This window comes from Falco rusticolus, unplaced genomic scaffold, assembly GCF_015220075.1.
Source record: "Falco rusticolus isolate bFalRus1 unplaced genomic scaffold, bFalRus1.pri scaffold_46_arrow_ctg1, whole genome shotgun sequence".
Classification (NCBI taxonomy): Eukaryota; Metazoa; Chordata; class Aves; order Falconiformes; family Falconidae; genus Falco; species Falco rusticolus.
Genome location: NW_023618230.1, coordinates 126,968 through 152,586, shown reverse-complemented (window position 1 = coordinate 152,586; position 25,619 = coordinate 126,968). Strand labels below are relative to the sequence as shown.

The 25,619-nt window shown below is 46.0% G+C and overlaps 1 long non-coding RNA gene across 1 annotated transcript; it reads left to right on the top strand.

Annotated features, from left to right (window-relative positions):
* Positions 1-21,062: 21,062 nt before the first annotated feature.
* On the top strand, positions 21,063-24,817 carry LOC119142103. The gene is made up of 3 exons (XR_005102155.1): positions 21,063-21,098; positions 21,330-21,468; positions 24,586-24,817. It is a non-coding gene; the product is annotated as an uncharacterized LOC119142103 (long non-coding RNA).
* Positions 24,818-25,619: the final 802 nt, after the last annotated feature.

Genomic DNA, 25,619 nt, shown 5'->3' with positions numbered 1-25,619 from the left:
GAGCGCACTGCAAAGAGGCACCAGGAGCAGTCGGCATGAGCACGGGGCAGTTTGCTCTCCCACCTTCCCCTGGCACCAAAGCTCCCCAGGCTGGCAGAAGCAGCGCGCGAGGTGGGGCCATTTCTGCTGGCAGTGGGGAGCCTTTCCTGAGCCCCCTCAGATGGACGGGGGAGGTCTGCACCTCAGCTCTTGCGTGAGGGAACCACAGGGACGTGGGGTGCACTCAGCATCCACCACCTTCCCCAGGGAGGGGCCCACAACAGGGGAAACAAGCACATAAGAGCCATGCGGCACGTGTCAGGGACCTTGCCGCGTCCCTGCAGCCGGAGTGTCCGGAGGGGAGGTCTCTCCTCCACGGGTGCAGGATCCCTTTCATCCCTTCCCACCAGGGTCTCACCTCTCAGAAGTCTTCTTGCCCAAGTCTTTCTGTCTTGTGCCTGGCCCCTGACTTGGCAGTGCAGCAAGGGAAAGCTTCATCCGTCTCTGCAGCAGCTTGCCATGCTCCTCTGCACCTGGCAAAGGAAGAAACTTTGCAGAGCAGCCCCCTGGGGAGTGCCTTTTGACGGAGCTGTGGTCACCCAGCGCGGGGCAGGGCCTCAGCTGGGCAGCGGAGACCTGTTCCCACACCTTGTCTGAGCCTGGACTTTGCTGCAGCCTTCTTGGCCCAGGCGGACAAAGCCTTGGCCACTGCTCTGCTGACCACCGTAAAGCGAAACCTGGGCAGGAAATGATGACACAGGCTTGAAGGGTGACCCCTACCCTCTGCAGCTTCCCAGCACTAATCCTCACAACTCTCATGTCAGGCATGGCACATCTTCTTCTCGTGGCCATGCAGCCATGCATGGGTTTTATTAGCAATCTCCCCCCAACACCAGACGATGTAGCTTAAAGCCCTCCCTGTGTGCAGCTGGCTCTCTCTGACGGGAGTGACGGGCAGGCTGGGCATGAGAAACGCAATGATGGTGCCTGGCCACTCCAGGAGAACACACGTGTAACCCCAACTCATCGTAAGTTAACCAGAAACCAGCCCCTTCAGGTCAGGCCCCCTCCCAGACTCAACGCGCAACGCCAAGCCCCGGCAAGGCGCACTCCTGATCAGGAGCTGGGAATCCGCCCGCTCGGTCAGTCGAGGGCTGCAGAGGAAACGCACTCACCTGGGGAAGGCGTGGGCAGGAGCAGCCTGCATCCCCCGAGTGCTGGTCGCTCCACCGGAGACAGCTGCACCGGGCATCCTCAGCCTCTGTAAAGTGACACAGAGCTGCTAGAAGGTTTCCAAGGCACTTTGCTCTTGGCTCCCAAAGGAAGCAGACCTGCCTCCTGCTCCAAAAGGAAGCCACTTCTCCAAACCCCTCCTCCAAATCTTCCGCCGTGAACAGGAGCCCTTGCTCTGCTCTGGAGAAGCTGCACAGCAAACACTGAGACTGCGCAGTAACGCTGCCAGCCTTTCTGTAGGGCAAGAACTCAGAAGCTCAGAATAAAACTTCTTTTCCAATGGAGAAGTCAGCGCGGGCGAGCACGTGGAAAGGTGTCGGACTGGCCTGCCACGTGCAGGCTGCCCAACGGCCATCGTGGTTGCTCACCCTTCAAGAGGCTTCCCAAAGTCACTGCATCACCCTCAAAGCCTGAGCAACTCGCAGTGTTGAGCAGAGCAGTCCAGCTGGCCTTGCTCTCCAGCCCTGTGACGCAGTTGCGATAGAATCGCATGCACAAGACGTCGTCGGTGAAGGACAGAACACCAATGTCCTTGAAGGCAAAGGCGAGGCGCTGCCTTTTCCTCAGTTGGAAAGAGAGCCAGAGTATGGTCTCTTGCACACAGCTCTGCACCACGTGCCATGGGAAGGAAGTGGCTCGTGACAGCCACCTGTGGTTCAGCGGCTCGATCTTGACATTGTCTGCAAGGAGGAGGAACATCGTCACTGGCAGAGCGGGCTGAATTTCCATGTAAAATTAGAAACGGAATGCCAGAGAAAAGGTCGTTCATGGAAACGGCTCTTGGGGAGTGGTTAGTTTGGGAGGAGCTCAAGCTGTCCGCCTAACTTTGGAGGGAATTATCTCCAGAGAAATTCTGAAATCCCAATTTCTCTGTGCCCTTTCTGAAGGGCAGAGAGCATGCACCCCAGTCCCAAACAGGGCGCAGGAAAGTGGATGGTGTCCGTTGCCTTCTCACCAGGGATAACCTCTGTGGGGAACACAAGCTCCTGCAGAGTTAACTCACCAATGTCTAGCTGGGAGATGGGTCTTCGAACCACGTACACCTCTTCCTCACCTTGGAATCGCTCTTGGAACGTAGCAAAGGTCCGAGTCCTGTGACCAGGACCCCCTGCCCAGGAAAACGGCACAAAGGCTGACCACAGGGAAGAGCGAAACTCTATCACGTGCCAAATGCTTTCTCAGACTAGATCTGGGCATGCTTTTGCTCCTTGTTGACCAAGAAGCAAGAGCAGGAGAGCTGCTGAGGGACTTCCCTGAGAGAGGCCTGCTGTGAATCCTCCCCGGGAGGAGCAGCAGCGCTTCACCTTTCTCGGCCTTGGCCGTCGGGCTGGGTGAGGGTGAGCTTTTCAGCGGCTGCAGGTCTCAGTCGCAGAGTGCAGCGAGGGTGAGGGCAGGCAGAGATCAGGCAGGAGAGGCTGTGCTCACTGAGGACATCCCTAGGGAAACAGGAACTCTCCAGGGACACACTGGGGACACCAGGACACAGGCAGGGACAATATTATGATGTTAGGGACTTCCGGGGGGACACCAGGACTCCCAAAGGGATGTCACTGGGACATTAAAGACACCCACCGGGACACACTGGGACACAAGAACACACGGGGAGACACCACGGCGATATATAGAATGGCCTGGTAATATCTGGACCCCTCCAGGGACACCACTGTGACATTTAGGAATTTCCCAGGGACTCCCCCTGGGACATCAGGGACCACCCCCTCACCTTCCCCGGGGACACCAGGACCCCTCCAGGGACAGCACTGGGACATTAAGGACCCCCCTTTGACACAGCCCTACCCCAGGGACAATGTAGGGGCATTAAGGACTCCTCCCAGGACACCAGGACCCCCACAGGACCAGAAGTGCACAAGGGACATACTGGGGACACAAGGACATTCCTGGGGACATCACTGGGACATCAGGGACACCAGGACCGCCCCAGTGACACCACTAGGACATTAAGGACCCCCACAGGGATACCTTGCCACACAAGGACATACTGGGAGACACCACTGGGACATCATTAGAATAGCTTTTAGGACATCAGGACCCCTCCAGGGACACCACTGTAAAATTACGAATGTCCCAGGAACCCCATCCTGGGACATAACGGACTACCCACTTGCCTCCATGGGGACACCAGGACCACACCCAGGGACACCCCAGAATGTCCCAGGGACACACTGGGACACCAGGACTGCCCCCCCACCCCACCCACCACCCCCTCAGGGACACCATTAGGACATCAGGGACTCCCCTGAGGACACCGCTAGAACGTTAAGGACCCCCAGAAGGACACATTAGGTCACATGCACCCACTGACAGACACCACTGGGACATCTAGAATGGCCTGGGGACATCAGGACCCCTCCAGGGACACCGCTGTGACATTAATGACCCCCACCAGGGACACATTGTGATACACAAGGACCCATTGAGACACACAACTGGGACATCTAGAATGGCCTGGGGATGCCAGGACCACCTCAGTGACAACACTGGAACATTTAGGACCCCCCTGGAAACACACGACCTGCATCCAGGGAAACTGTAGGGGCATTAGGAACTCCCCCAGGGACACCGGGACCCCCCCCAGACACACTGGGACACCCAAATGCCTATAGGGACACCTGAGAACACTAGGACATCCCTGGAGACATCAGTGGGACACCAGGGACACTCCCGGGGACATTAGAACCTTCCCAGGGATACCCTAGTGACATTAGGGACAGCTTGGAAGCAGAAGGACCCCCCACAGAGCACTCCTGGGACATCAGGACCCCCCAAGGGGACCCTCCAGCAGGTCACTCTCATGCAGTTGTCACGCAGAAGCTCCCCCTCGATGGAAGTCCTTAGCAGCAGGGCAACCCTCAGATCTGCACTGTCAAGGAAACGGAGCCCCAGAAACAGACCCCTCCCCATCCCAAAATGGGAGGACCCCCTCCCCACATGACACTTGTTAGTTTAACATTATGCCAGGGGCCAACCAATGTCCTCCTTTATCGTCTAGTGCCGTGACGACCGTGGGTGGTACATGGATGGTCACCTTCTGCCCCATGGTGAACTTAGGGGCCTCCTGCATCAGCAGCACAGGTGCTTCTCCTGCTTTAAGGCATCCAGGCCATCCTGAGCTCACCTCATCCAGCTCTTTGCAGGAGTAAGCTACAGCCCGCCCCTGAGGCCCTAAACAATGTGCCAGAACTCCGAAGGCAATACCTTTCCTCTCACACTTAAAAAGTGCAAAGGTCTTTGTCACGTCAGGTAATCCCCACGCGGGGGCCTCCACCAGAGCTCACTTCAGACGCTTGAAAGTGGCTTTACCCTCCTCTGTCCCACCAATAGACCCATGGCAGGAGGTTTTCAGTAGCTCGTACTGAGCTTTCACAAATAAAACACAATTGCCTACCCAAAGTCGACACCATCCCACCATGCCGAGAAATCTTCATAGTTCCTCGAGAGTTTGAGGTTCCACGAGGCAGCAAATAGCCTCCTTCTGTTGAGATCTCAACTGTCTCTGGCCTTCCAGCACTTCAAACACCAAACGTGGAAGTGACTCCTGGATAATTCCATATCCACTAATTCTCAAGACATTTAGAAGGCTTATCGTCAGGGAAAGACACAGCTCCCAAGTCCCTGCTGCAACCAGAATATCATCCTACGATCGCAGAACTCTTCCCTGATCATTTTCTGTTCTCCAAATGTCAAACTGCTTTGCCAATTGATTCCCAAAGATTGTTGGGGTATTTTGAAAGCCTTGTGGTATAACCGCCCAAGTGTATTGCATTTTCCTTCCTCTTTCTGGGTTTGTGCATTCAAAAGCAAAAGGCTTCTGACTGTCAGTGCCCCAGGGAACACAGAAAAAGGCATCCTTCGCATCAAAAACTGTAAACCATCCCTGTTCCCCTGTAAGGGTGGTTTCGTATCTGTATGGATGTGCTACTGCAGGATAAATACCTTGAGGTATGTGATTTGTTGCTCTTAAATCCTGCACCAAACAGCAATCTTAACCCTTGGCCTTTTTCCCTGGCAAAACAGGGGTGTTGGGTTTCGACACACCCCCCACCAACAGATTGTACTTCAAGAATTTCTGAATTATCGCTACCGACCCATTCCTAGCTTCCAGCTTCGGGCGATACTGTTTCATTCTCAGTGGGGATGATCCAGGCTTTAAGTCAGTCCTTACAGGTTTTGACCTGTTGGATTTTCGAGGAACCTCTCCGGCTTGTACAATAGGAATCACAGCATCTCTGACCTCCGGGCGTATCTTTCTCCTTTCAAGGCAGCATAGCCTGTAATAACAAAGCTGCTGCCTCGACACAAAAAGTTTCTGGAATTCAGATTTCTATTTCCTCGTTTTAAAATCAGATTTCTGCTTCCATTTTTTTGGAGTAGATCTCTCCCTAAACAACGCTTCTGGAGAATTTGGCTAGTATAAGAACTGATGAGTAACCCACTGTTTTCCCAGCTTCATTGTTAAAGGTTTCAAAAATGGCCAAGTTTCATGGGTCTCTGTCGTACCAGCAATGCTTATATTCTGATTGCTTAGTTCCCCTCTAAAGTCTTCTGAACAGAGAAAGTAGCCCCAGGATCTACCCAAAGCTCAACTTCTTCACTTCCCAGCTCCACTTTAAACAGAGGTTTCTCTGGGGAGAGACTCCTCTGCGGCGAATGAAGAGACGGGACGCAGCTTGATGCAAGCAAATGTCGATTTATTGTACACAATCACGAGTTTATATATGTTTTCAGAAGCTGCGTGCTTTAAACAGATTGGTTCTTTAAGCTAAGAATTACATACTAGGCAATCCCTGATTGGTGGTTAACTACAAAGGACACTTTCATCAATTAACAGCAAGGTGTTACCTTTCCTTGGCGCCATCCTTGGCGCCATCCGTCTCCCACTCCCCTGTGCTCTGCAAACATGCCTCATCATGTTAATTGTTGTCTGGACAAGCTCGAGCACATTCCCCTCAGCTAACTGATTGCCGCGCATGGTCCTAGTTTGCAGCCGCTCCTGCACTCCTCCGCTCCCCCTCATTCCTCGCTTACTGGGAGCAAGGGGGCAGAGGGACTCCAATCCTTAAGCAGATGGTCTTCTTCCGAACGCCCATCCCTTTTGCACTGTGCACACTGATTATCACCCAACCGAGGGCTGGGCCACAGTCCCCCTCTGGGGGCTCTGCCCTGTCCTCAGGACCTTCCCCTCACCCTACCATTTTACTCTGATACCGCCAACAAGCGACAATTTACTCTTTCCTTTTGACTCTCTCTATGTCAATATGCAATCCAAGCAACACCCAACAGCTTTCCCCTATCTCGAGCAATCACTTCCTTGTGGCTTTTGTAATTTTCTTCCAATACCATCGCAGGATTGGCCCACCAATAGAGGGGCTGATTGATCTCATCCCTCTTAAGATTCAGGGTCAGCACTTGTAGAGTTGCGGGCTACCTCCTTCATTCTGTTCTGCAGATCTGGGGGGGGCTCTTGGCTATCGTGCCTAGCCTCGTACCATTCGGACATGGTTATTGCCTTAGCCACAGCATTTTGAATGCCAAATAGAATCCCTTTCTGATACCGAGTCCAAAGCTGCCTGGGTCCGTTAATATGCAGGTCCCAGTTTGGACCAACAGAGGGGAAATGATGCTCCACAGTTCCTGTTTTAACCTCAGCTTCCACATGTATTCTAGCGGCTTGACAAATCATCTCCTTCTCACTACTATCAAATAAAACCTGCAGTATTGCCTCTATATCCTTACACTCTGGATCCTGTGTTTTAACCATCATTATTTCAAAAACACCAGCTGCCTTCTCAGGGTCGTCTCGGTAATTTCCTGCGGTTGCTTTTCAATTCTTCAACTCCGTTACTGAAAATGGGACCCTCACCATAATGGGTCCTTCGTTTCCCACAGCCTGGCACAGGGGAGTCTGTATCACTTCCCCTGGTTTGGCCCGCTCCCACCCTGCGGCTGGGCTAAAACCTTCTCCCTCTTCACAGCCACTTTCCCTGCCACCAGCCTCGTCAGCTCACCTGCCACCACTTTCTCTTACCCTGCTCACATCACTAATATCAGCATCAAAACTCTCTCCCCGTCTCTGCTGGGCTTCAACCATTAACTCTAAACCATTGTCTCTAAACCTCCTTCTTTCTTGTAGTCATTACAATTTTAAACACCTCTGTCTTAAACTACAAGTTAAATCTTAGAGTTAAGTCCTTAGGCTAAGTATAAGGTTAAGTCTTAAGGCTGAGCCTTAGGGTTAACTCTCAGGGTTAGGTCTTTAGGATAAGTCTTAAGGTTAAGTCTACAGGGTTAAGTCTTTGGAGTTAAGTCTTAGGGTTAAGTCTTAGGGTTAAGACTTAAGGTTAAGTCTTTAGGTTGAGTCTTAGTATTAAGTGTTAAAGTTTTAAGGTTGTGTCTTAATGTTGTGTCTTAGGGCTAAGACTTAGGTTAGGTCTTTAGGTTAAATATTAAGTTAAAGTCTAAAAGGTTAAGTCTTTAAAGTATTATTATCAGGGTTAAGTCTTATGCTTAAGTCTTAGGGTTAAGTCTTAGGGTTGAGTCTTACAGTTAAGTCTAAAGGTACAGTCTTTAGAGCTAAGTCATAGCGATGTCTTAGGGTTAAGGCCTAGGGTTAAATCTTAGAGTTAAGTCTTTAGGCTAAGTATAAGGTAAAGTCTTAAGGCTGAGTCTTAGGGTTAGCTCTCAGGGTTAAGTCTTAAGGGTTAAGACATAAAGTTGAGTCTTGGGGTTAAGTCTTAAGGTTGACTCTTATGGTAAAGTCTTAAGGTTAGGTCTTTAGGTTAAGTCTTAAGGTTAAGTCTACAGGGTTAAGTCTTAGTGTTAAGTCTCAAGGTTAAGTCTTAGGGTTAAGTGCCAAGGTTGAGTCTTAGGGTTATATCTTAGGGTTACGACTTAGGGATAGGTTTTAGGGTTACGTCTTTAGGCTAAGTCATAAGCTTCTAAGTTTGAGTCATAGGGATAAGTCTTAGGGTTAAGTCTTAGGGTTAAGTCTTTAGGTTAAGCCTTAAGGTTGAGACTTAGGGTGAAGTCTTAGGTTTAAGTCTTTATGTTAAGTCTTAAGGTTAAGTCTAAAGGTTCAGTCTTTAGAGATAAGTCTTAGGGTTAAGTCTTAAGTTTAAGTCTTAGAGTTAATTTTTAAGTTTAAGTCTTAAGATTGAATCTTAGAGTTAAGTCTGAAAGTTGAGTATTACGGTTAAGTCTTAGGGTTAAGTCTACAGGTTAAGTGTTAAGGTTGGGTCTCAGGGTTAAATATTAGGGTTACGTCTTAGGGATAAGTTTAGGGTTAAGTCTTAAACTTAAGTGTTAAGGTTGAGTCTTAGGGTTAAGTCTTAGAGTTAAGTCTCAAGGTGAATTCTTAAGGTTGAGTCTTAGAGTTAACTTTTAAGGTTGTATCTTAATATTGAGTCTTGTGGTTAAGTCTTTAATGTTAACTCTCAAGGTACAGTCTTTAGAGGTAAGTCTTAAGATTAAACCTTTAGGTTAGTTCTTAAGGAGAAGTCTTAGGGTTAGTTCTTTAGGTTAAGTCTTATTGTTAAGTCTAAAGGTTAGAGTCTTAAGGTTAAGTGTCTATGGTTGAGTCTTATGGTAAAGTCTTTGGGTTAAGTCTGAAGAATTAACCTTAACACTTAACCCTAAGACTTAACCCTAAGACTGAACACTAAGACTCAACCTTAATACTTAACACTAAGACTTGACTCTCAGACTCAAGCTTAAGTCTTAACCATAAGACTTAACACTAAGACCCTATAGATTTAAACCTACAACATATCCCTAAGTCTTAAGACTACGACTTAAAACTAAGTCTTAACCATAAGGCTTAACCCTAAGAAATAATACTAATACTTAACCCTAAGAATTAACCCTAAGTCTTAACTTTAAGATGTAACCCTACGACTTAATGCTAAGACCTAACCCTAAGACTCAACCTTAAGACTTAACCTTGAGACTTAACCCTAAAACTTAACCCTAAGACCTAAATCTAAGACTTAAAACTGGCTTAACACTAAGACCAAACCCTAAGAAATTACCCTAAGAATTAAGCCTAATATTTAACCCTAAAACATAATTCTAAGACTTATCCTTCAGAACTAACCCTAAGACTTAACCCTAAGACTCAACCTTAAGACTTAACCTAAAGACTAAACCCTAAGACTTAACCATAAAACATAACCCTAAGATTTAACCCTAAAGACTTGACTTAACCCTAAGACTTAACCATAACAGTTAACCCTAAGACTCAAATTAAAACTTAACCCAAAAACATAACCCTAAGACTTAACCCTCAGACTTAACAATAAGACTTAACTCTAAGACTGAACCATAAGACTCAACCTTAAGAACTAACCTTAAGATTTAACTATAGGACTTAACCCTAAGACATAACCCTAAGACTCAACCTTAAGACTTAACCCTAAGTCTTAACCTAAAGACTTACCTAAGACTTATCTGCAACACTCAACCTTAAGACTTAACCCTAAGACTAAACCTTGATACTTAACCCTAAGTCTTAACCTAAAGACCTATCCCTAAGACTTAACTGTAAGACTCAACCATAAGACTTAGCTCTAAGACTTAACCCTAAGACTTACCCTAAGACTCAACCTTAAGACTTAATCCTAAGACTTAACCTAAGACTTATACCCACGACTTAACTCTAAAGACTCAACCTTAAAACTTAACCTTAGGGCTTAACCTAAAGACTTAAACCCTAAGACTCAACATTACGACATAACCCTAAGACTTAAGCCTAAGCCTCAACCTTAACACTTAAACTTAAGAATTAAGCTAAAGACTTTAACAATACGACTTAAATATAATGCTTAACTCTAACACTTAAGCTTAAGACTTAACCCTAGGACTCAACCTTCAGACTTAACCTTGAGATTTACCTAAAGACTTAACTCTCAAAATTCACCCTAAGGACTTAACCGTAACACTCAACCTTCAGTCTTAACCGTAAGACTTAACCTTAAGACTCAACCATAAACTTAACCATAACACTCAACCTTAAGCCTTAACCTTAAGACTTAACTCTAAGGCTTAAAAGTTAGAGTCAACCTTAAGTCTTAACCTTAAGATTTGACCTTAAGACTTAACCCTAAGGCTCAAGCTTAAGACTTAACCTTAAGACTTAACCCTAAGACTCAACCTTAAGATTTAACCCTAAGACTTAACTCTAAGACTGAAGTTTAAGACTTAATCCTAAGACACAACCTTAAGAATTAACCTTAAGACTTAACTCTAAAACTTAACCCTAAGAATTAACCTTAAGACTCAACCTTAAGACAACCTTACGACTGAACCCTAAGATTTAACCTTAAGACTTAACCCTAAGTCATAACCCAAATACTTAACCCTAAGACTCAACCTTTAGACTTAACCTTAAGACTGAACCTAAAGACTTGACCCTAAGACTTATCCGTAAGACTCAAACTTAAGACTTAACCTTTAGACTTAACCTGAAGATTTAACCTTAAGTCGTAACCCTAAGACTTACACCTAAGACTTAACGCTAAGACTTAACCCTGACAGTTAGACTCACCCGTAAGACTTAACCCTAAAACATGATCCTAAGACTTAACTATAAGACTTAACCCTAAGTCTTACCCCTAAGACTTAACCCAGACAGTTAACCCTATAGAATCAACCGTAAGACTTAACCCTAAGACTTAACTCTATAGACTGAACTTTAAGTCTTACCCCTAGGACTCAACCTTAAGAATTAACCTTAACTCTAAGCCTTAACCCTAATTCTAACCCTAAGACTCAACCTTAAAAGACTCAACCTTAAGACTTAACCCTAAGACTCAACCTTATGAATTAACCTCTAGACTTAACTCTAAGTCTTAATCTAAAGACCTATCCCTAAGACTTAACTGTAAGACTCCACCTTTAGACATAACCCTAAGACTTAATGCTAAGACTCAACCATGAGAGTTAACCTTAAGATTTAACCTAAAGACTTAATGCTAAAACTTAACCCTAGGATTTAACCTTAAAGACTTGACCCTAAGACTTAAACCTAAGACTTAACATTGAGACATAACCATTAGCCTTAACCTACAGACATAACCGTAAGACTTAACTCTAAGACTGAACCTTTAAAACTTAACACGAGGACTTAACCCTAATATTTAACCTTAAGTCTTAACTCTAAGACTTAACATTAAGACTTAACCCTAAAACATAGCACTAAGACTTAACTCTAAGACTTAACCTTAAGACTCAGCCTTTAGACTTAACCTTAATACTTAACCTAAAGACTTAACCTTAAGAATTTACTCTAAGACTCAACCCTAAGACTTATCCCAAAGACTTAACCATAAGACTCAACTTTAGACTCAACCTTAAGACTGAACCTAAGGACTTAACCCTAAAACTTACACCTAGAGACTTAAACCTGACAGTTAACCCTAAGACTGAACCTTAATTCTTAACCCTAAGACTCAACCTTAAGACTTAACCTTAACACTTTACCCTAAGACTTAATCTTGATACTTAACCCTAAGTCTTAACCCAAATACTTAACCCTAAGTCTCTACCCTAAGAGTTATCATTGAGACTTAACCTAAAGACTTAACCCTAGTTATTTAACCCTAAGACTTATCCCTGATCCTTAACACTAAGACTTAACTCAAAGGCTCAACCTTAAGGCTTAATCCTAAGGCTCAACCTTAAGACTTAAACTAAGGACTTAACCCTAAAGACTCAACTCTAAGATTTAACATTGAGACTTAATCTAAAGACTTAATTGTAGAGACTTAACGCTAAGACTTATCCCTAAGGCTTAACCCTAAGACTGTAATGCTCATCCTTAAGACTTAACCCTAAGACTCAACCTTATGACTTGACCTTAAGACTTAACCTAAAGACTTGACCCTAAGACTTAACATTTAGACGTAACCATTAGTCTTAACCTAAAGACCTAACCCTAAGACTTGACCCTAGGACTTAACCTTAAGGCTCAACCTTAAGCCTTAACCTATAAGAATTAACTATAAGACTTAACCCAAAGACTTAACTCTAAGACTCAACCTTAAACCTAACCTTAAATCTTAGCTCTAAGACTTAACCATAAGACTTATTCCTAAAACTCTTAAGTGACGTACGGAATTAGACTCTATAACTCGAAAGTTATAAAGTAGGTATGTTTATTGCGCGCAGATGCACGGGGGATCGCTCCTCCACAAGCGTGCGTGCCCGAAGTGACGAACCATCTCACATTTATACAATAAAACAAATGAATATTCAATTAACGCCTATACATATTCGTTACCTAAACCCACCTTCTCTTGCTTTGTATGTTAATTAGCTTATCAGTCCTTTGCCTGGAGTGTGGTGGTCTTGCAGGTTTGTAGGTGATTCATGTCCTTGTGACCATCTGATCTTCTCCAGCAAGAAGACTTAGCACTCCCTCCCTCTAGATAGCATTGGAATGTCTCTCATCCTTTTCTCATCCTTTTTATAAACAGCCCCTTTGCTAGAGGAAGAAGGGCAGGTGTCTCCTCAAAGCTGTGTGCCTATGTGACCAGACACCGCACCCATGACCAGTCACCATACCCACATTCCTTGAGCAGACATATACAATCACGATCGATGTCCATTGTCCCTCTTTCACACTATTTCTCCATATCAAGACCAAACAGAAATTACTTGAACTATGCATGAACACTTGAGTGAAACTAAAGACCGCTGTGCCTTTAAATGGGGACGAGGCTCATAAGACCCAGTGAGGATTAAGTGTGACTAAAGGTCATCGTAAACGGTTTTTCCAGGGGTATAAAGTATTTTCCTGTCGCGAAGAGCTGTGCTAGCTTTGTGGGTTTGCCCCCCAGCTCCCGTCCCCGCAGACACGCGTAGCTGGTCCCTCGGCCGTGCGGGTGCTCGATCCGTTGCGCGGCGGGCGATGGGATCCGGCCGTTGGACGGCAGCATCAGGTCCCGAGGAGACGGTCGCTGCCAGCCCCGGCCGGGCTCGGCGCTCGGAGGGGCTGCGCGACGTCCCGGTGCGGCAGCGGCCCTTCCCGGGGCTCGCCCCCCGTCTGGGTGCGAGGGGGGTGGCGGCCCGGCGGGTGGCGGGCCTGCCGGGATGGGAGATGCGGCTCCAGGTGCTTTGCCCGCCGGCCCGGACGGTGCTTTCGCCTCTCGTTACGCGTTCGGGGGAGGCAGGAGGGTCGCCGTTACCGTCAGCGAGCCCGTGCTGCCGCCGCTGCCCGGCGCCGGGGCTGTGTGGCATCCCGGGGTGGCGGGGAGCGGAGCGATGCGCCTCGTCCTTGCAGGGTGCTGAGCTGCCCTTCCCCGGGGCCAGGGCTCGCTGCCGCTTCCAGCTGCACAGGATTTGGTCCCGCAGCCTCAGGGTGAGGGCTGGATTTTCACGAAACGAGGAGGAGCTGCTGGCACCTTCTGTACTGGCGGTCGGCTTGATTTCTTGCTGTGCTTTTCTTACATTTTTAATAGCCCGGTGGAGTACAAATTGTAAAGGAAACTTCATACAGAGAGTTTTAAAGTTTGAAGAGAGATTATTCACCCTCTAGCTGTCGTGAGGTTTCACCTCTCCTTCCTGGCAGGACTGATCTTCCAGTTAGAAGTGAAACAAGGTCAAACGGTTTAAAAAAAAGGTTTCTTTCTGTCAGGCCGAATCTAAATCAATCAAATTCCCGGGCACCAAAGTGTGCTGTGTAACAAATGTGAGTGCAAAGGTAAGCACGTAGCTACAGGTAGCAGAAGAGCATGTGCGAGAGAAGTTGTGGAACTTCTCTCTAAGTTCTAACACCTTGCTCTTTGCGCTGTTCTTCTGCAGATTTGCCTGGATTTTAAGTATGGACAGAAGAGGGAGAGAACGACCATATGCATTTGATTTGCTTAATAGAAAATATCTTGGCAGAAACACATGCTTGTGCTGTGTATTCTGTTGGAGTTTGGCTTTTTAAAATACTCATGTTCTGTCTAATGAAAAGCTGGTAGTATCTCCCATTCACCTAAGAATATGTTCAAACATAGCTTGAGATATGCTGCTAATCACGTTAAGAAAAATGTCTAGGTTAATATCAAACTAGCTAAAGTGCAGTCACTGGGGGATATCTCGGTGCTTGTAACCTTTAAATTAAAGAGTGCTACGAGGCTGGATTACCTGATACCCAGTACAATTGGAACAGCAGTATAAACCCTCTTTTTTGAAGGAAGACTGTAGGTCATTTTGAACAGTGTGGAATCATAGAATCATTTAGGTTGGAAAAGTCCTTTAAGATCATTGGGTCCAACCATTAACCCAACACTGCCAAGTCCACCACTAAACTGTGTCCCTGAGCACCACATCTACACATCTTTGAAATGCCTCCAGGGATGGTGAGGCCACCCTGAAACTTCCCTGGGCAGCTGGTTCCAGTCCTTGACAACCCTTTCGGTGAAGAATTTTTTCCTAATGTCCAATCTAAACCTCCCCTGGGGCAGCCTGAGGCCGTTTCCTCTTGTCCTATCCCTTGTATCCTTGTTGGATCTGGTAGAAATGATCCCCAAATGGCAGTGTGTAAAGGATTAATTTAAATTCCAGATTCCAGTTGCCTGGCATTAGCAAAAATAAAGCTTTTGTGTTATTTCTCTTAACAGTTAAAAATTAGATGCAGGAAAAATAAAGAGAAACACGTAAGTTCTGAATTTCCGCCCCCCCTCCCCTCCATTTACATTTTGGAAAGACAGAACTAATTTGCTCTCCTGTCTGCTGTGCATCCTGGTGCTGAGCTAATCTTTTCTATGCCCTAAACTGTTATTAGCTTTGCTTGCTTATTACTGAAAGATTTACTTTCTAGGACTCCTTTTAATTCCATTTGCTACGACGCTGCCTTTTGTCTTAAATGTTATTTTTTTGTAGTGTCCTTTAAAAGATTCTTGGCCTTTTCTAACCTGGGACAAATTTCTAGTAGCCTGGTCGAGTTTTCCTAATCGTTAATGATCTTCCCAGCAGGATATGTTCTTTGTCTTCTTCCTAACATGATTCAGGACGCATTCTGTTCTAAAGTGCCCTTACCCTTGAACCATTGTGCTGGGATTTAGTGTATTGACCCAAACTCTAGTAGATTTTTCTTGAGGCTTTTCTCTGTCACTTTGCACAGCACTGCTAAGATACCTGCTGTCAAAGTGCTTGCATTTTAGTAATAACACCTTGGCACTGTTAAAGTAAGTATGTTTAAATTTTCCTTTGGCCGACTTACCTGTTTTAATTCCTTAAATATTCAGATTTCTTCTGAGACAGGTCGAGGAAAGGAGCACTTGTTCTTTACAGAGGATGAAATAGAAGAAATAAATGTGTAAATAGGCATGACCATTAGGTCATTAGGGGTGTTTCTATGGGTATGCCTGCTATGCCCAGAATGGTGTAAGAAAAGTAATCCGCTTTGCAGATTTGGCTGTATGACCATATCACTATGTTTAGAGGTGCAGGCATCAAGAGATGCAAGTGTTTTCAGAGAATTAAGAAAACCATCTTGTTCATGCAGTCCAGCCATAAATGATGCACAGAACAAAAAATGATAGAAAAAAAAAAAAGTCTTTTCAGACCCATATGAGTAAATAGAGTATTCTGTGCTGTCCTGTACACGCATGTGTGTACACGTATTCGTAGCCAGTGAGTCATGGCTCCTAAGCCTGATTTAAAAACTGAATGAGTTCATTATAATCCCCCCCCCCCCCCAAAAAAAAAATAATAATCTGAGGAACGAATATAATCTGCTTTACTAAATGAACATGTGAAAGTGCTTACCAGGGATAAACCTGGGGACTCTACATAGTTCTCTCTTTTTCCTCCAACAGAATGAAAACACCTTTGAGACAATAAAGGAGTTAGGAGAGGAGCCAGTGTGTCCCATTCAGTATTCTCTGTCTATCTGCGTGCACCGCTTCCCCTGTTTGGTTTCTGATCGAGACGGGAAGGACAGGGGGTGTGTAAGGACATTGCAACTCTCAGAGAGAAGATAGGCTTTTGTGCTGGCTTCAGCCAGTTCTGAGCTCTTTGGGGCTTAAATCTCCCCAGAATGGGTGTGATGTTGAGTTGTCTACTCCGGGGCAAATGGAGAGGAGGAGGGGCGCCTGGAGGGAGGACCACTGGCGCAGGGGACACCCTGAGCATCAGAAGGTGTTGGAACCAGTGATGACTAGAGCTCTGACCAGGGGGGACCTCTCAGATTTCTCTGCATGTGGTACCCCAGTTGCTGGGACATACATGAAGCAGAGATTGTGCGGTGTGGCGGGAGGGTGACTTGGTTTGCAAAGGGGGAGCTCAGGCCAAGCCCCTGCAAGGCAGGTAGAACTGCAGATCCTCCCTGTGCTTCGTGTTCACCTTGCCTGTGACAACGTGCTGCAGAAAAGCTGAGCACAGCCCTTTGCTGACGCCCAGCAGCTTGTGCTCCCTGCTGTGCCCCTCTGAAATATTTTGGTTGATCGTCATTTCATGGCGAGCTCTATTGTCCCCCCAGCCAGGGCTACTGCAGCAGTAGCAAACCAGGGCTTCTAGTTACTCCCCGACGCCTGCCTTCCTCCCCCTCTGCATCTCCCCAGCTCTCACAGAGGAGGGGTTGCCAGTGGTGCCTTCTCCAGGCAGGGCACATCTGCAGCTTCCATTGAATACCCTCCTTCCCTTTGAAAGCCCTGCCTCTTTCTGGCGGGTGGGGTTTGCTCATTTCCGTGAGCGCTTTTGCAGGTGGTGGTGACATGGGAAGGAAAGGGACATACAGTGCTGGAGGTAAAGAGCCGCTGCGCGTCTGTTTACACCGTGTTTGTACAGCTGAGGTGGGTACAAATCGGGGGTGGCTTTGCTGGAGAACTTTGCCAGGGATATAACTGACCGCCTGTTTGGGAGTCCCAGAGCAGCACGTTCGGTAACAGGAGATCGCTGCGCTGCCTGCCCTTGCCGTTGCTGTTGCGCATGCGGCAGTAAACACCTCCTCTGCACAAAACTGAGTCCGGGTAGAGTCCACGGAGACAGTGTTGGTAAGAATCCCAGGTGCTGCAGAAAAGCAGTCTGAGGTCTCAGCTGAGCTGTACTGCTTCAGAAGGGAGATTAGCCATAGATAGGTACGTGCTTTCTTTCTCAGAGAGGGGAAAGATGGTGTGGGATAGTCCTTTGCTCGGTGGTCCTGTGGGCATGTGCACTGGAGAGGCGCCATCACAGGCCACCTCTTCCTGAGCAAGCCACCACTGTGGGAGGCACTGAGATGCTCAGCAGAGGCAGTTTAGGAGCGACAGGGGTGATCTGTCCCGCTGCTTGGAGGTAATCCCCTCCATACAACCCTGAGATGCAACGTACCCAGCTAGAAGGAATCCCAGTAGAGATGGACAAAAAGATGAACACGTGCAGGTATTGCTCCCCAGCAGCATGCGAAAAAATTCATCAGCAGTACATATCCTGGCATGTATCCGTTCATATGGAAGGTGGATATTTATGGTTTTTAGTGTAAGTCAGAAGTTGTTGGACAGTCTGTTTTGCCTTGGAACGAAACCATACAATTAAATTTTGCAAAGCAACCTGTGTTTCAAATCCGTGGACAAGGTGAAATGCCATGTGCGTGAGAGCGTTTCTCATCAGCGTGGATCTTTGCTGTCTCTAAGGCAGTGCAGGCTGGGGCTGTGGGTGCTACTGGAGATACGCAGCCCGCCTGCACTGTAGGAAGGTCATTCTGGTCTGACTGTCAGATGGAGCTGTATGTTGTACAATATTGTACGTGTTGTGCCAAGCTTTCTGCAGGTAAAGAAAGAAGCAGTCATGTATTTGACAACAGCAATCATAGGTGATGCTGTGAAGAAATTCAGGGAAAATCTGCGACGCATGTGATTTTGACTACAACCGAGCTGTAGTTCTGACTTGTCTTGGTCACTTTAATTAGTAATGTGTCATTAATTTAAAAATAACCGGTGCGGTTAAAGAGCATGGGTGTTGGTCAGAAATGCCTGGTTTCTCATGTGTAAATTCAGCAAGTCAGAGGCACTGATGGAAGTGCCTGGATGAATCGGTAAAACAGGGCTGGGCTAGCCAGGGCTGGCACGGGCAGCGTGTGCAGCATGTAGTGGTTTAGGCAATAGCTCTAACTCAGAGTTATGGTGGAGGTGCTGAATGTGCTTGGGTTTGAAAGCACACAGTCTTCGTTAGCTTCAACGGAAACTGCAGGATTCTGCTGTGCAAATCAATGAAACTGTGAGATACAATCCACTGTTCAGGAAAGTCAGAACATGTTTTTAAGGAAGTCTCTGTTGGGAGGTAAAACCGCTGCTGAAGCGATAGCAGCGACGGAGCGTGTGTAAAAGAGCCTGGGGAGACCCGCAGCCTTCTGGAGCCAGGCAGAGTATTTCCTGTTCACTTGAGCTATTGGTCACGACGGGAAGATGCTTCCTACGAACTGGGTTTTGTTCTAATGGAAATAGGTGACTGGTGAATACAGTGGAGAGTTGTCTTTTTCCCCATTTTTGGAAAACGGAATGCATTATTGTTCCAGTTTAACAGTAGGTGGCACTCGGTTCCAGTGCAAGTAGTTACACTTCATTCCCTTAAAAAGGAATCCATACAATTCTATCAGTTCCACTTCTGAATCAAAGAATGAAAATAGCTTCTGAACAGGGTCTTGACTAATAATTCATGTGCTGAGATATCTGCATGGTGTGTCTTCATTGCCTTGCACTAAAATTCCTCTTCCCTGTGAAACCAGTTGTGTTTGTGGGTTTGGGATCTTTTTTTCTTTCCTCCCCTTGTTCAGGGAGCAGTAGCCCAGCACAGTTCCACTTGATTTTTTTCTGGTGGTGTTCTAACATTGTGCAGTCCTCCTAACTCTTTGTCCATCAGTAATGCTTTCACTTTTTTTGTTCCTCATGTTTTAAGATATTGTTATCTTTCTAAGGGCTGTATTTTTGTTATGTCTTGCATCATGAGTGAATTCAAAGTACTTTCAATGGCATAGTACATTTTGTAGTGTAATTTTGTGAAAATGCTTCTCTATGAATTAAAAAAAAGATTTCATTTTATATTATTTCAGGGGTAAACCCTGAATTAATCAATCTTGGATTCAAATTTATTGCCTGCTCTAAAAAAAGAAAAGGGGAAAAAAAAAGAAAACCCCCACCTAAATTCCTGTGATTTCCATGTCAACACTGAGGCAAAATGCATCTTCAAAACCCGAACCGAAGACTGGAAAAAGCAGTTATTTTTGTAGGAAATGGCCACCTAGAAAAGAAAAGTAGGAAGTTGGGGTTTGCTACTCCTCCCTTTTCTAGGTGATTTTAGTGATCTCCGTGCAGTTGGTGTTTTCCTTTTCATTAAGTTAATGTGCCCTTTGTCAGAAAGAGATGACATTATCAAACCAATCTCAAAAGTCTAAAGAAGGCACACATATTTTAATGTAAACCTAAGCAGGAGTTTTTTCCTGTCTGTTCTTCAAAGGAATCTCTGCTCTAGATGCTTTCTGTACCGTGGCTATTGGATATAGTCCAGCTTAAGATCTAGCTCAGATTCCCTGTGTCCCCCTCACTCCTAGGGCAAGGATTTTAAATACTTGGGCATATTCCATGATCTTTGCAGTAAGTCTGTGATTTTATCATAGATATTTCTCGTCTCAGTTGTTTCTGGACATCATCTTAAGTATGTCTGTTTCACAGAAATATTTTTTGCAAACCTACTCACTTGGTGATTCTTTTCTTTCTGTTTAATGCAGTAAAGTTGCCCTGAATGCCAAAGGTGCAAAGAAAAATAAAAGCCTTGAAAGCAGAAGGCTCATCAGCAGACGAGCTCTTCCAGTGGCAATCATGGTCAAGTACCGGATGATAGCACTTCCAGTGAAACATCTCAGGATGAAGGAAGTTATGCACGTAAGGAATGTTACAAGTAAAACTTACTGATAAAAATTGGCCTGAGAGCTGGAGGCAAGTTTGGGGTTTTGTTGTGTTTCGGGGTTTTTGGCAAATATGATGCCTATGAAGATTCTTGTTCTTTCGTGTGACCACCTGATGTTCTTTCTTGTTCTTTCTTGTTCTTTTGTGTGACTACCTGATGCGCTTTGTGTTGACAAATACTTCTTTTTTGTTTAGAGTGCCTTGAGCATGCTGGCCAAGTTAACGATAAGGTCACGTGCACAAATTCTGATTAATTACATGAGTGTGTGTGCACAGGCATAGAAGTATTTCATGTGTTTAAAAAGGGTGAGGTATCTCAGGTTTTTTCACTGCAGGTACCTCAGGATTTTTTGCCCTGCTCCCCGCTCCACCTTTTCTCTTGCAGCTGCGTACCCTCCTGACTTCTTGCCCACCCTGAACTTACTTGTGTGGGTTGTGGCAAAGTGAGAAAGAGAAGTTGTTGACGCTGTTCAGCCCTAGCTAAAAATCTGGTGTGTTATCAACACCGTTTTGGTCAGAAATCTAACACACAGCCCTGTGTGGGCTGCTGTGAAGAAAACAAACTGCATCCCAGCCAGACCCAGGACACCAGAGAATCCAAAATTACAGTTCTTTGACCTGTAGGAGAAGGATTCTCAGTACTGGAGAGAGCTAACCCCCTGGTATTAAACAGGGAATGCACGTAACCGTAGAGCTACATCTCTGTAGCTGCAAGATTTCTGTCACTTTGTGTGAAGTTGAGAGAACAGTTATTTCAACTATTTGCTTAACATCTTGTGGAAAAATTAGCCTTCCAGTAGACATAATAGTACACAATAACTGTTTCAGTCTTGAACTATATCTAGCAAAGTTACTATACCAGATTTTAGTTTAATTCAGTTCTGCAATTAAGTTTTCAAAGCAACTTGAGGTATTTTTCATAATGCAAAGTAAGCATTCCAGTACTGAAATACATTTCTGTTTTCTAGACCTGCAGCAACAACCAGGAGTGAAAAGAACGAGGTATTGTAAAACTAGTTTCTTGATAAACTGTTTCTATCAGCTTTTAATCACTTAGATGGGAGCAGTGTTTATGTAGTGATCGACCAGATGTACAAATTGCTGATGGTATGCAGCTTTATTGTATTTGAGACAAATCTGTGGGCTGTGAAGGAGAGAATGAATCATTCGTGCATTTGTAATGGTCTGTAATACTAGACAGTGGAATTACAGAAAGTACTGTATTTTTTGTAGGTCAGCAGACAAATGGAAGTAACTGATGACCCTGGTTTAACTCACTCATCTGACCCAACTTCAGAGGATGTCCGGTTACAAGCTTCAACCTGCAAGGAGGCTGTGCTGCTGTTGGAAGAGCTTGGTGTGGTTCATATGGGTATGTTTTCAAGTCTCTGTCTTCAGCTGTTACAAGTTCCCCTTAAAACACTATTTCTTTGTATGCATTCCTAAGTAATTTAATTTCATATTTTGATATAATATTTCTTTCTGATTAGAGATCCCCCTCAAAAGCTGTGAAACTGTCACCTAGCCTGAGATGTCGCCTGTATTACCAGCCGACGTGCCTTACTTTATCATTGGTTCTCTGTCTAGTCAGAGCTGGAGAAGCAGTTTCTTGCAAAGTACAGTTCAGTTCCTTCTAATGTGGTCATCAAAAGTCAGCAAGAGCTTTTTCTTCTTTATATCCCCTTGATGTGGTTTAAGCCCAGCCACACCTAAACACCTAAGCACCACACAGCCACTCACTTGTTCCACCCCAGTGGGGTGGGGGAGAGCATCGGAAAGGGAAAAGTGAGAAAACTCATGGGTCGGCATGAAAACAGTTTAATAGCAAAAGCCACGCACGCAAGCAAAGCAAAGCAAGGAATTCATCCAGCACGTCCCAGTCCCATGGGCAGGCGGGTGTTCAGCCATCTCCAGGACAGCAGGGCTCCGTCACGCATAACAAATACTTGGGAAGACAAAGTGCCATCACTCTGGATGTCCCTCCCTTCCTTCGTCCTCCCCCAGCTTTATATGCTGAGCATGATGCCGCGTGGCATGGCACATCCCTTGGGCCAGCTGGGGTCAGCTGTCCCAGCCGTGTCCCGGCCCGGCTCCTTGCGTACCCCCAGCCTGCTCGCTGGTGGGGTGGGGTGAGGAGCAGGAAAGGCCTTGGCTCTGTGTGGGCGCTGCTGGGCCGTAACGAACACATCCCCGTGCTACCAACCCTGTTTGCGGCCCAACTGCAAAACATGGCCCCGTACCAGCGACTGCGAAGAAGATTAACACTATCCCAGCCACAACCAGCACACCCCTCAACAGCTAATGACAAAGAGTACAGCAAAATAATGGCTTTGCTTAAAAATAATAAATAAAAAAATATATAACAAAAATCAACTGTCATACGATGCTTGCATTTATACACAAAGCATTATGTAAACATAAGCATCACTTACTAGGGCTATTAAACTATGCTAAATTTTAATTAGGCAAGTGTTAACCTTGGCCAAAGGCCAGACTCCCCCCCCAGTGCTGCCACTGCCCCTCCCTGACAAAACAGGGTGAAAAAGCTTGTGGGTCAGTGTGAAGGCAGGGTTGTCACTTCCCAGTGACCGTCACTGGCAAAACAGACTCCACCGATTAAAATACATTTGGATAGTGAGAAACAAAGACCCACAACCTGAGAAGGACACGTCGGCACCCCCCGTGCTCAAGCTCTGCTGCGCTCCTTCCCTGCCACCTCCCCAGGCAGCGCGGGGAGGCTGCGGTCGGCAGTCGGGACGTAGCAGTTTCTCTGCTGCTCCGTCCTCGTCCCTTTTCCCTGCTCCAGTGTGAGTCCTCCCCCAGGCTGCAGTCCTTTGGGGAAAATCTCCTCCAGCCTGGGCCCTCCATGGGTCGCAGGTCCTTCGGGAAGGATCTGCCTGCTCTGGCACGGGGTCCTCCGCAGCACTGCGCTGTGGGTATCTGCTCCAGCATGGTTCTCTCCGGGGCTGCAGGGGAATCTCTGCTCTGGCACCTGGAGCAGCACCTCTCCCTCCTCCTTCGCTGACCTGGGTGTTCGTTTGCGGGGCTGGTTTTCACATGCTTTTCCCCTTCTCTGCCCGTGTGGTGGTTTCGCCCTTTCCTACATTTGTTTTTCCTGAGGTGCTGCCAGCACGGCTGGTTTTTGGCCCCCCGGCCCCAGCGATCTTGCCCAGCCCGTGTGAGGTCGGCAGGGAGATGCCGGGCTGGCCCGGGGGCAGGAGCACCAGCCCTGTGAGGGGAGGCTGCGGGAGCTGGGCCTGGGGGAGTTGGGCCTCCCAGCGCGGGGGAGGGGAGTACGAGGAAGACGAGGCCGGTCCCAGCTTGGCCTGGGTTTGACTTCAGCAGGTGTTCAAAATCCTCAAACATCTGTCAAGTATAAAGAAGTAATATTTTCATTCTAAATGAATTCTCCAAGCAGCGTTAATTTATACTTTCAAAAGTTACACTTTTTATGAAATTACACTAGAAATTATATGTAAAGCTTTTTCCTTGCAATATACGCCATTCAAATACAAATGTTTGTCAGTCTTTCAAGTAATTTTAGTGGTTGTTGATTCTTGTTTTGCAGAATTTCTAAAGCAGGCTTTCAATTGGCAGTTCTTTCCTTATGTTGATACTTGATTTTTATTTTTTTCTTGTTCACCGTTGCGAGTTTATCGGAAAAAATAGTCAAGATAATGATCAAACACAAAGCTGCTTTCTTGTTTGGGTACTGTGGGCACACCATGGACCGTTTTTTACCATGTCAGTGCTCATTGCTGATTGTTTCAGTTGGTAAAGAAGCTGACCTTCCATAAGGCTTTCCTTGTAAATCAGCTTCAAAATGAAATTGCTGTAGTTTCTCCCAGAGGTACATCCACTGAGGTTTAAAACTGTTTTTAATCGTATTAAGCATAAACCCCATGCATTTCTGAATCTGGTTTTGAACACTGACATCCTTCTTGAGTAAACAGAAGCTGCTTGTTCTGCCTGTGGTCAGCAGTTGTTTTAGACTTACAGAAGGCTTGCTGAAAAATTGTTGGGTCTGCCATAGATAAGTGGCGTGCTGATTCACCAGTATTGCTTCTGGTCACTGAATCCGTAATATGTAGGCTCAGTATACTAAGAAAATGTATATTAACCATAGTAAAAGTTTACGATGCTTTAAACTGTTGAGACAACAAACTCCTTTTTCAACAAAATGGCTGTAATATGAAGGTGATTTATTTTTTTATTATAGAAGTGTGCACACTGGTGTGTGTTTCCCTATGCAAACTTACAAATAACTGATAAATCACTCAAAGTTTTTTTTCTCTATCTTGTACAACTGATACCATGCACAATGGCATGAAGTTAGAATTCTTTAAAAAGTTGAAAAGTACAGTAAAAATACGAACTCTGAAAACATTTAACATTTTTTATGGTTTGAGTTGTCTCTGCAAGTTCATCATGTGGAATATCTACTTTTATATCAGTGCTTTTGTTTCTCAAATACTCTGTTAAATCCCAGATGTTCTTTGAAACAAGAAGAAAAGAGGCTCAGAGTAGAAGTGCTGTGTGAGAAAATGAGAGAAGACCTCCAAAGCAAAGAAGATCAATATTGTAAAGAGGTGGAGGAGAAACAGAAACTTGAGTCACACCCAAGGAATTTAGAAATGGAGTTAAGAACACTGAGAAAGCTCTTGAAACAGGTATATTAAATAATGAATTAAACACTTTGTCTTATTTTCTGCTTCTTTTCAATTGTGTTCCAGTATGCTTAGAGAAGGAGGTGCTTTGTTCATGGTAGAGGCACTGGATAACAGTTGTCAAATTTTGAGGACAGCTTTGGGCACTGTTGCTTTCACATAGTCTCACTCCTCTCTCTGGCTGCAGCTGCTCAGTGTTTTTCCCTTCCTTAAATCCATTATCCCAGAGGCACTACCACTGTCACTGGTGGGCTCGGCCCTGGCCAGCGGTGGGTCTGTCTGGGAGCCGGTTGGTATGGGCTCCATGGGGCAGCCCCCTCTGTAGCCCCCCCGCCAAACCCTCCACACAAACCCAATGTAAGGGTAAACATAAAAAAAAGCGGGGAGCTTCATCTCAAAACCAGGGAACAGTCAGGAGGCAAACCAAAATCCCACTCTGCAACCTGCTGCTAAGAGATAGCTGCACGGAGGATCTCTTTGCTCCCAAACAGACCTGGACAGAAAGAGGAAATGTTTTTAATTACATTTTCGTGAGGAACAATCAAACCATTGCTTCTTTGTTCTTTCTAACACAGAAATGCAGAAAAGGGCTTTAATTTCTACACTTACTCAGAAACACTTCCTGTTAAAATAATTCCCAAAAAAGTAAGACCCATAGTCAGAAAGCGGCTGGCGCAAGGCTCACTGCAAGGCAGTGGCAGGAGCTGCTCAGCAATACCCCCCACTGCTCCTGGCCTGGCCGTGAGAGACAGCGTAATCCCCTCTTTGCCCCTCCAAAACGGGGCTAAGCATCTTCTTTGCTCAAAGCACATCTATACAAGAATCCAGAACTTACCATGGTGGGATTACAAAAACA